The sequence below is a fragment of the Chiloscyllium plagiosum genome, unplaced genomic scaffold (genome assembly GCF_037043375.1).
Source record: "Chiloscyllium plagiosum isolate Xiang-an unplaced genomic scaffold, Cpla_swu_hap1 HiC_scaffold_18, whole genome shotgun sequence".
NCBI lineage: Eukaryota > Metazoa > Chordata > Chondrichthyes > Orectolobiformes > Hemiscylliidae > Chiloscyllium > Chiloscyllium plagiosum.
In genome coordinates this window covers 106,368,018-106,378,018 of record NW_028270156.1, presented here as the reverse complement: position 1 = coordinate 106,378,018, position 10,001 = coordinate 106,368,018, and positions in this window count along the sequence as shown.

Below are 10,001 nucleotides of genomic sequence, written 5' to 3'. Positions count from 1 at the left end.
CAATATGAATTCGCTCGTCTTTCAGTAAGTTTGAGAAACGTAAAAGCAGGTGAATGGTCTCTTTCCAGTGTGAACGCTCTTGTATTTCAGCAGATTGCCGGAATCAATTAATTACTTCAAATCACAGCGGACGAATGGTCTCTACTCTGTGTGAACTCACTGGTGTCTCAGCAGACTGAATGACTGACTGAATGCTTTCCCATACTTCGAACAGGCGAATGGTCTATGTCCACTGAGTTCGCAGATGTAATGTGAGATCAAATGACGGCCTGAACCCACTCCCTCTGTGAGAACACTTGAATGGTTTCTCACCAACGTGAACACATTGATGGTACAGCAGTTAGTGAAAACTTTTAAAGCGTTTTCCATACTCTGGACAATTAAATGGTTTCTTCTCCGTGTGAACCCACTGGTGAGTCAGCAAGTAAGAACACTGATTAACTCCCTTTCCACACTCAGAACACTTGAATGGCTTTTCCCCGGTGTGGTTGCACTGATGAATTTTCAGGGCAGACAAGTAATTGAATCGCCACCACATTTCCGCAGTTTCTCTCAGCGCCCCTCCAATTCTGTCTCGATAGTTCAGATAGTGAATGCTTTCACTCCACAGTGAATGTAACATTCTGCTTTCATTTTCAAAGGCCGGTGAGGTTCAGGCTACATGGAACAAAGCAACTCCATCAAATTCTGATATGATGCTTCGTTTCAGTTTCCCAAATGCAAATCCTCATCTTTGATACCCGTCAAATAAATCCAGGAATATCTCAGCAAGAGAGAACTCCTCAAAACACCAAAGCGTATGATTTTCATTCTTCGTCGGATGTGGGTACTCCAGAACAGGTCAGCATTTATTGTTCATTCCTGATTTGACTGGACACGATGTGATGAGTTGCTTTCTTGAACCATCGTTTCCGTGTGCTGTCGGTAGACCCAAATTATAGGGGAGTGAAACCCACAATTTTGACCCAGTGATTCTGGAGGAACGGCAATATATTTCCAGAGCAGGATGGTAAGTGGATTGTAGGTCTTTCCTATCTATCTGCTACCCTTTTCCTTTTGGATGGAAGTAGTTGTGAGTTTGTAATGTACAGTTTAAGGACCCTTGGTGAATATCTACAGTGCATGTTATGGATGGTGCAGACTGCCTGTCTGAGTGTTTGGTTGTGGTGGGAATGGATGTTTGTCGATGTTTTATTAGTTGTGTGTTGCTGCTCAATTCAGTTGCTCTGTTCTGGACGGTGTTGAGCTTTTCAGTTTTGTTGCAACTGCACTAAGGAATCCTCAACAAGGTTGTGATTTAAATGTCTCTTGCAACTCAGATGCTGACTAATCCGCTGTGCTTCTCCTGTGCATTGTTTCTTTAACACTGCAATCATCCAGGCGAACAGGAATTATCCCATCATGTCACATTCTGTATTATAAAGGAGTAAACAGTTGGTCGGGAAAGAACAAAAGAAAGAGAAGAACATTTGGTCAATGAGGTGAATAACGCTTACGCTCGGAGAGTGAACAGCTGTTAGTGGAGACTGCCGGTGACAAATCATAGGTGGCGTGCAGTCACGGGCTATGTGTTAGACAGGCTTTAGGGAGTCAAGAAAATCTCTGACTATGTCCCGCTCTTGTGGCCACAATGCTATATGGCTGCTAAAGTTAGCTTCTCAAAGACATTGTGACTTTCACTGAACCAAAGAAGGACTTTGGACCCATCTTGCAAATGTCCGTCATGAAGCAACGATCCATTGTCATCCCGTGTTTTTCAGAAATTGGTCTGGATCCTTAAGCGCTGTGGTACTACAAGTGATCAAAGAAATATTTTCCTAATTCAACCACCTCTAGTGAAAAACTGTCACCAAACATATATTCGCCTCCCCGCCCTTGTCCGCCTTCCCCAGGAAACATTCCCTCCGATGCACCGTGGTGCACTGTGCCTTCTCTCTCAACAGCTCCCCCAAGAGCCCCGTGGAAGCTTTCCCTAAAATTGTGGAATATTAGATTAGATTACTTTACAGTGTGGAAACAGGCCCTTCGGCCCAACAAGTCCACACCAACCCGCCGAAGCGCAACCCACCGATACCTCTACATTTACCCCTTACCTAACACTACAGGCAATTTAACATGGCCAATTCACCTGACCTGCACATCTTTGGATTGAAATATGTGACACATCCATTCATAGAACATGAGAACGAGGAGCACGACTATGCCATACGGGCCTTCAAGACTGCTTCGCCATTCAATAAGATCATGCCTGATTTTTCCATGGACATACATCCACTTAACCAACCTCTGAATATAATCATTAATTCCTTTAATATTCAAACAAAAATCAGCCCTAGCTTAAAAAAAACATTTATTGATGTATCATCAACTACTTCGTTGGGCAAGCAGTTCCATAGAGTAACAGCCCTCTGGTTGAAGAAATTCCTTCTCAATTCAGTCCTAAATCGGCTCCTTATAATCTTGAGGCTTTGCCATCTTGTTCTAGTTTCATCCACCAATGGAAGCATGCTCTCTACTACAATCTCACACATGCCCTTCATAATTTTATATGTTCCCATAAGATCCGTCTTCATTCTTCTGAATTTTCGATATAATCCTATTCCACATAGTCTCCTGTCATCAGCGAACACCTTCAAATCCGGAATTCCAACCGCCAGAATATTGCCCATTAACCCAATATTTCAATATTCCTCTGCAAATTTTCACTGTCCTCCGCACACTTTGCTCAGCTACTCACCTTTGTGTCAACCGCAGACATTGACACGATGCGCATGGCTCCAATTTCCAAACCATTCATATAAATTGTAAGTAATTGCGGTCCCAGTACCAATCCCTGAGGCACACTGTTGACGGTCAACAGAATAGCACTGATTTATTCCCGCTCTCCGCTTCCTCTTGGACAAACAATCCAGAATCCATTCTCATACTTTACCATTAACAGCATGCATCCATTTGCTGTCAGCCCCTGAACGGCACCTTGTCGATGGCATTTTGAAAATCAATGTACACCAATTCACTGGGTCCCGTTATACACCATACTCATAATGCCATCATAGAATTCGAAAAGAGTTTGAAGGCATGACCTGTCCATCATTAACCCATGCTACCTCTGTCCAATTTCTGTCGAGATGCCCTGCTATCCCTTCCTCAATAATAGACTCAAGAAATGTCTGCACTACAGAGGTTAAACATACTTCTATAATGTCGGGGAATGCGTCATGGTGGGTTGCACTTCGGCGGTCGGTGTGGACTTGTTGGGCCGAAGGGCCTGTTTCGACACTGTAAGTAATCTGATCTTATTCCTCATATTTTGTCTGCCTCCCTTTTTAAACAGTGATGTCATATTTGTGTTTTCCAATCAGCTGGGACTGCCCCAGAGAACAACGATTTTTTTAACACACCATCGTGCTAAATACCCTGCGATGCATTCCGTCACGGCCTGGAGATGTAACCATCCTTTGCTAAATTAGCTCTCACAATCCAACACTAGCTCTTTTGTTATAATGACTGTTCCCAGGTCGTCACCAACCGTCATCACTTTGTCAATTACTGGCATGTTATTAATATCCTCCACTGTGAAGACCGATGCAAATGCCCGTTCAATATCAAGGCTATTTCCGCATATCCCATAAGTAAATGCCACTTCTTATCCACGAAAGTGTCAACGTTTACTTTTGCCACTCCTTTTCATTTTATATTTTAACAGAAACTTCTGCTATCGATCTTTATATTCTGTGCTAATGTTTAATGCCATGTTCTTTCTCTCATTTTCTCTGCACTAAATTCAATTTGCCAACTCTTAGCCTAGCCCTGCAGCATGCCTGTGTCCCTGTGTAACCTAAAATATCCTTCAGCACTATGCACAACTGAACCGAACTTAGTGTCGTCCGTAAATTTACTACCCCATCCTTCTCCGCCCCCATCCAGGTTGTTTATAAAAAATGACAAAACGCTGTGAACCCAAAACAGATCGTTGCAGTACACGAAAAGCAACTGAATTCCAGGATGACGTTTTCCCATCAAGTATCACCCTCTGTCTTCTTTCAGCTGGCTAATTTCTGGTCCAAAGCACGAAATACTCCTCAAGACCATACCTCAGTATTTTGTGCAGTCACCTACCATGGCGGAATTTATCAAACGGCTAACTGAAATACAAACGTGCATTACATGAACGGCTTTATCCTCATCTATCTGTTGAGTCACCTGGCGAGTTTTCACAAGATTTGTAGCTCAGGTTTAGCTTCCAGATGACGATTTGCTCTTTGAGTTGGAAGGCCCTCTTCCATACATTTCGTTACCCTCCTGGGTAACATCTTCAGTGGGCCTTCGGGCGACGTACTGTTCATGATTTCAGCTTTCCAATTACATGTTTGGGGTTCTTTGGGTTGGTCATGTCAGTTCCTGTTGTGATTTCATTTCCTGTTCTTTTTCTCATTGGGTTGTAGATGGAGTCTATCTCGATGTGCGTTTTGATAGATTTCCGGTTGGAATGCCATGCTTCTCGGAATTCTCGTGTCTGTCTCTGTTTCACTTGTGCTCGGAGGAATGCGTTGTCCAAGTCAAAGTGGTACCTTTCCATATCTGTGTGTAAGGATACCAGTGAAGAGGGTCACGTCGTTTTGTGGCTAGTTGATGTTCCTATATCCTGGCGTCTCGTGTTCTGCCGATATGTCCACATGTAAAACCTGATGACATTTACAAAATACCGCGCAAGAACTGTAACAAACACTACATTAGACAAACACGACAGTGGACTGAGACAATATATCCATCCTAGGACAAGCCAAACAGATGCATCCAGAAGAATTCCTCAAAGCATGGCATTCTGACAAGAAATCGACCAACAAACACTTCGAGCTCGACGCCATCGACGATCCCCTGAGGAAAAAGAACAGGAATGACATCATCTACGGAAATGACATCATCAACGCAAAGAAACCCAAACATATAAATAGAAAGCACGAATCATGAACAGTGCTTCGCCTGGAGACCCACTGAAATTGTTACCTAGTTGGGTGATGAAACGTCTGGAAATGAACTTTCCAATTCAGTGAGCAAACCGACATCTAGTTTAATGACCTACTCAAAGAACTTAATAATGCTTGTGAGACTCGACCTCCCATTCACAAAATCGGCTTGACTATCCCTCATAAACTTATTCCAATCGAGATGATTACAAATCTTATCTCTTAGAACTTTTCCAACACTTTACCCACAACCGACGGGTATAGTCTCCCTAAAGCGGACAATGACATCGAGCAAATGCTTGGCTGCTCTGTAGACACTGGATAACAGCCCAAAATCGGCGTGCAGTATTGCACTGGCCTTTATTGCATCCTTCACGGTGCACTCCAGCCACTTTTTCCCAGTCTGAAGCGGTGTCCCAGTGGGATGTCAAAAACAGGGCTAATGGTCACCCAGTGGGTTATATGTGCAAGCTGCAATATGGTCTGCACATCTTGGGACCGACAGTTGAAAATACAGGAAATTTCGAGGACCCAATTGTAGAACAAGAGCTGTCACTTCAACGGGTCTGGGGCATCTTGTAGCATGGCCCGGACCTATGCGTGGATCCAGGTCTTATACAGGGTAGTGGGCCCAATGAAGATGCGGGGAAACTGACAGTTGGTGCCCTGGTAATTTCGGCACGTACTCGGTCTTCTTGTGAGTCTGGAGTTATCGTTTGTGTTGGGCAGCAGCGGTGATTCATACTGCCCGGCGGCTAATGTGTCCCATCGCGGGCTTGCTGTGTAATGCATGGTAAAAAAAAAATGCAGCCACTTCATTCAGGCCCAACGGGTCTGGCTTTGAAGCCAGTATGGGAAATTTCGGATACTGTGGGGCATAGGGCGGTGTGGCTGTGTCTGGAGTTATTTTGATCACAGTGTCGCTTGTTTTTGCAGCAGTCTTTCGCCTCCGCGGCCTGATACTGCTGGGCAACCTGCCGAAACTTTGCAAGACACTGCAGCATATATACAGTGTCCCAGGAGGGGCCAACGTGCCCTCCCGTAATGGCCTTGCGACAATAATCAAGCTTATCGGATTTAAAGGACCTCCCAAATATCCAATTTCCTTGTGGACATGTTTAAAAGTCTCCTGTAAAGTGGGTAAATTAACCACCATCCCCTGTCTCTTCCAGCACAGTGTCTGCCAGTGAACCAGGTATAACAAGAGAATCTCCTATCTTTATTTTGATTTTCACGTATTTACAGGGCAGCGTGGTTAGCACTGCTACCTCACAGCGCCAGGGTCCCAGGTTCGATTTCAGCCTTGGGCGACTGTCTGTGTGCAGTTTGCACATTCTCCCCATGTCTGCCTGGGACTCCTCCGTGTGCTCCGGTTTCCTCACACAATCACAAAGGTGTGCACGTCAGGTGAAATGGCCGTGCTAAATTGCCCATAGTGTCAGGTGCATTGGCGGGAGGGAAATGGGTATGCACGGCTTACTCTTCCGACGGTCGGGGTGGACTGGTTGGGTCGACGGGCCTGTTTCTACACAGTAGGGAATCGAAACTTACATGCCTCCTCAATATCGTCTTGGACAACTTCGGTCCTGGGCCGTTCTCACCACATGGTTGGGGTTGCCCAGCTAGCACATTCCAGCAGTGGGTGGAAGTCCCTGCCCCCATGGCGTACTGGAAGTCCTGCGCTGACTGCTAAGCATTGCACTGCTGTTTTCGAGGAAAGTCAAGGGGAGTACTCACAGAACACACAAGCAGTGAGTGATTGACTCGTCAAGCAATAAAGGATTATCGCGCACCGCACTGTAAACAAACACTTGTCTGATGGATAAACACACTTAGACGAGAGAACTGAAACTGACAATACATGCAGTCAGCAACCGCAAAACAAGCAGACACATCCAAAGCAAATGCTCAGAAACCACAAGACAGAAAAAAAAGTGAACTGGTGGAGACCCGGTCAATTTCCTTCGAGCTGAGGAATCTCTTCGGATTGATGCGAAAAATTTAATCAGCAGTCTCTCATTCTATTTTGCCAGGCTTCCCTTGCCCATCCGGCTCTCCCCTGGCTGGATCCGGGTTACGGCACAAGCTCTGGACTTGATTGATACAATCTGGACACAATCAAGCATCCAGCAGCATTCATCTGTTCAAGAATGGGATCGGGGGTTCCAGCTCTCTTCGCGGGTATGCGAGAATGTCCATTTCCTTGGCAGTAAGGTGAAACCATTGTTGCTCTCCAGAGATGAGCAAGGTATTCTGGTGCATCCCAGGCTGACCTGAGCTTCATGTGGCTTTGATATCACTGCGGTACTAGATTACCCTTCGGCCTTTGGTTCAGCTGTGTTTATCGTGTCGAGGAAGCTTATTGGTAGATTGTCGTGGGAATTGTATTCTCTAGTTTGTGAATAACTGTGATCATATATGGTTTCCCTTGTGAGCCTGTTTGGTCAATGCTGAGGCATTTTGTGTGTTCCTTGTATGGCTTGGACAGGCTTGATTTTCTGTGTTCTTATTGGCCATGCTGTGTGTAGGCAGGTTTGCATGTCATTTCCCATACTGTTGAAAAATAAACTTTCTGATCTGCAAACGTTGTAAATTCAAAATCTTAATTCAACATCAACCTGTTCACATGGGGACAAGCCACTCAGCTGTTCCATGTTCGGGGATCAATCCTAATGGCACGCAAACGACTTCAACAAAGGGAGAGAAGATTTGTCTTCTCTCTTTGGTCGGCGATTATCTTCACAACACCGCCTAATGTCATCCGATCGATGGAAAGACATCATTCTTCTGCTCTGTGTATCAGAAGGAATTTATTAAATCAGCAAAGCTTCAGATAAAGAAGAATGGGCACACTGTAGAGAGGCCTGCACTGAGTGTGGAAAGAGATTCACCTGGTCATCACTATTCAGTGAGCACGAGTATATTCACACGAGCGAGAAACATTTACTTGCTCCTTGCCTGGGAAGTGATTAACTCGGGTTTCCAATCTCAGCAGATATGGACTTGTTCCCACAAATGTGAGAAAACTTTAATGGTCTGACTTTGAAAAGAGCTTAAGGAGTAGCAATGATGTGATGGAACACCAGAAAACACATGAGAATCCCTAAAGTGCAGCAACAGGCCCTTCGGCCCAACAAGTCACACAAACCTTCCAAAAGCACTCAAACCCAATACCCTCCCTTATATTTACCCCAACTATTTAACCTACGGTATTGGTAATATATCATGGCCAATTCACCTAACCGGCGCACCATTTTGTCTTGTGGGATGAAATTTGAGGACCTGGAGGAAACTCACGCAGACACGTGGAGAACGTAAAAACGCCACACAGACAGACCTCCGAGGCTGGAATCGAAGCCAGCCCCTCATGCTCTGAGGCAGCAGTGGTAAAGACTGAGCCACCGTGCGTGGAGAGGCAGTTAATTTGCACTGTGGGTCGCAAGGGATTCAATTACTCATTCGCACGTGTGACAGCCCAGTCAGGTGGAATCTGTTTCGGTCAGATGGCTGCTTTGTTGGCTTATAAAACAGTGTAATGCTCGCAGCGTGGTTCGAATTCCTATCAATGGTTTGAGGTTAATTTAAAAGTTGTCCTTCTCGAAATCTTCTCTGACCTGGTTAAATCACCAACAGCTCCTTCTTTCTCAAATGAAGGCAGTAGCCTCTACGGTCTGGAAAGATGGTAATAGTGCAAACAATCCAGTGAGGTCGCATGTGAATGCGATATGGAGTTTTTGCATCGAGAATTGAACTGTGTTCATTCTGTCAGCCGGGGTTTACTTCATTGGATGTGTTTAATCTCTTCAATTGATCTGGTGTTTAATTGTTCAGTTTTCAAACACATCAAATTCAAAGATTCTTTTCCCCGGATTTCTGTACAATTAGAGGAGACTGGTAGATATCCATTGACTGCCCTGTTCTTGATCCTCTTCTTCATTGTTAAGTGTGGATTTGTACTAAAAAATATTTCGATGCATTCGGCATTTCTGAATGCTCTTCACATCGAAATGAAGACCTTGTGAAGGGTATTCACTTATATCAGAGAAACAACAATTCTACATTGAGTGCATAAGATTGTGTTTTCATCAGCGTGAACATGTTTATCGAACCTCAATTACTGGAAACTTATAAAGCATTTCCCACACTGCGTCATTAAAACAAATTATTGTCACAGTGAACCCGTTGGTGTATCAGGAGGATGGATGGCTGAAGTGCATCCTTTCCTCAATTCAGAACATATGAATGGCCTCTCGCCAATATGAATTCACTCGTCTTTCAGTAAGTTTGAGAAACGTCAGAGCAGGTGAATGGTCTTTTTCCAGTGTGAACTCTCTTGTATTTCAGCAGATTGCCAGAATCAATTAATTACTTCAAATCGCAGCGGACGAAGGGTCTTATACGAATGGTATGAACTCACTGGTGTCTCAGCAGAATGAATGACTGACTGAATACTTTCCCATTCTTAGAACAGGCGAACGGCCTCTGTCACAGATGTAAAGTGAGATCAAATGTCCCCCTCTGTGAGAACACTTGAATGGTTTCTCATCAACGTGAATACATTGATGGTCCAGCAGTTCGCGAGAACTTTTGAAGCCTTTTCCATACTCTGGACAATTAAATGGTTTCTTTTCCGTGTGAACCCACTGGTGAGTCAGCAAGTTAGAAAACTGAGTAACTCCCGTTCCACACTCGGAACAGTTGAATGGCTTTTCCCCGGTGTGGTTGCACTGATGAATTTTCAGTACAGACAAGTAATTGAATCGTCACGACATTTTCGCAGTTTCTCTCCAATTATGTCTCGATAGTTCAGATAGTGAATGTTTTCACTCCACTGTGAATGTAGCTTTCTGCTTTCATTTTCAAAGGCCAGCAAGGTCCAGGCTACATGGAACAAAGCAACTCCATCAAATTCTGATGTGATGCTTCGTTTCAGTTTCCCAACAGCAAATCCTCATCTTTGATACCCATCAAATAAAACCAGATATATCTCAGTAAGAGAAAACGACTCAAAACACCAAAGCGTATGATTTTCAT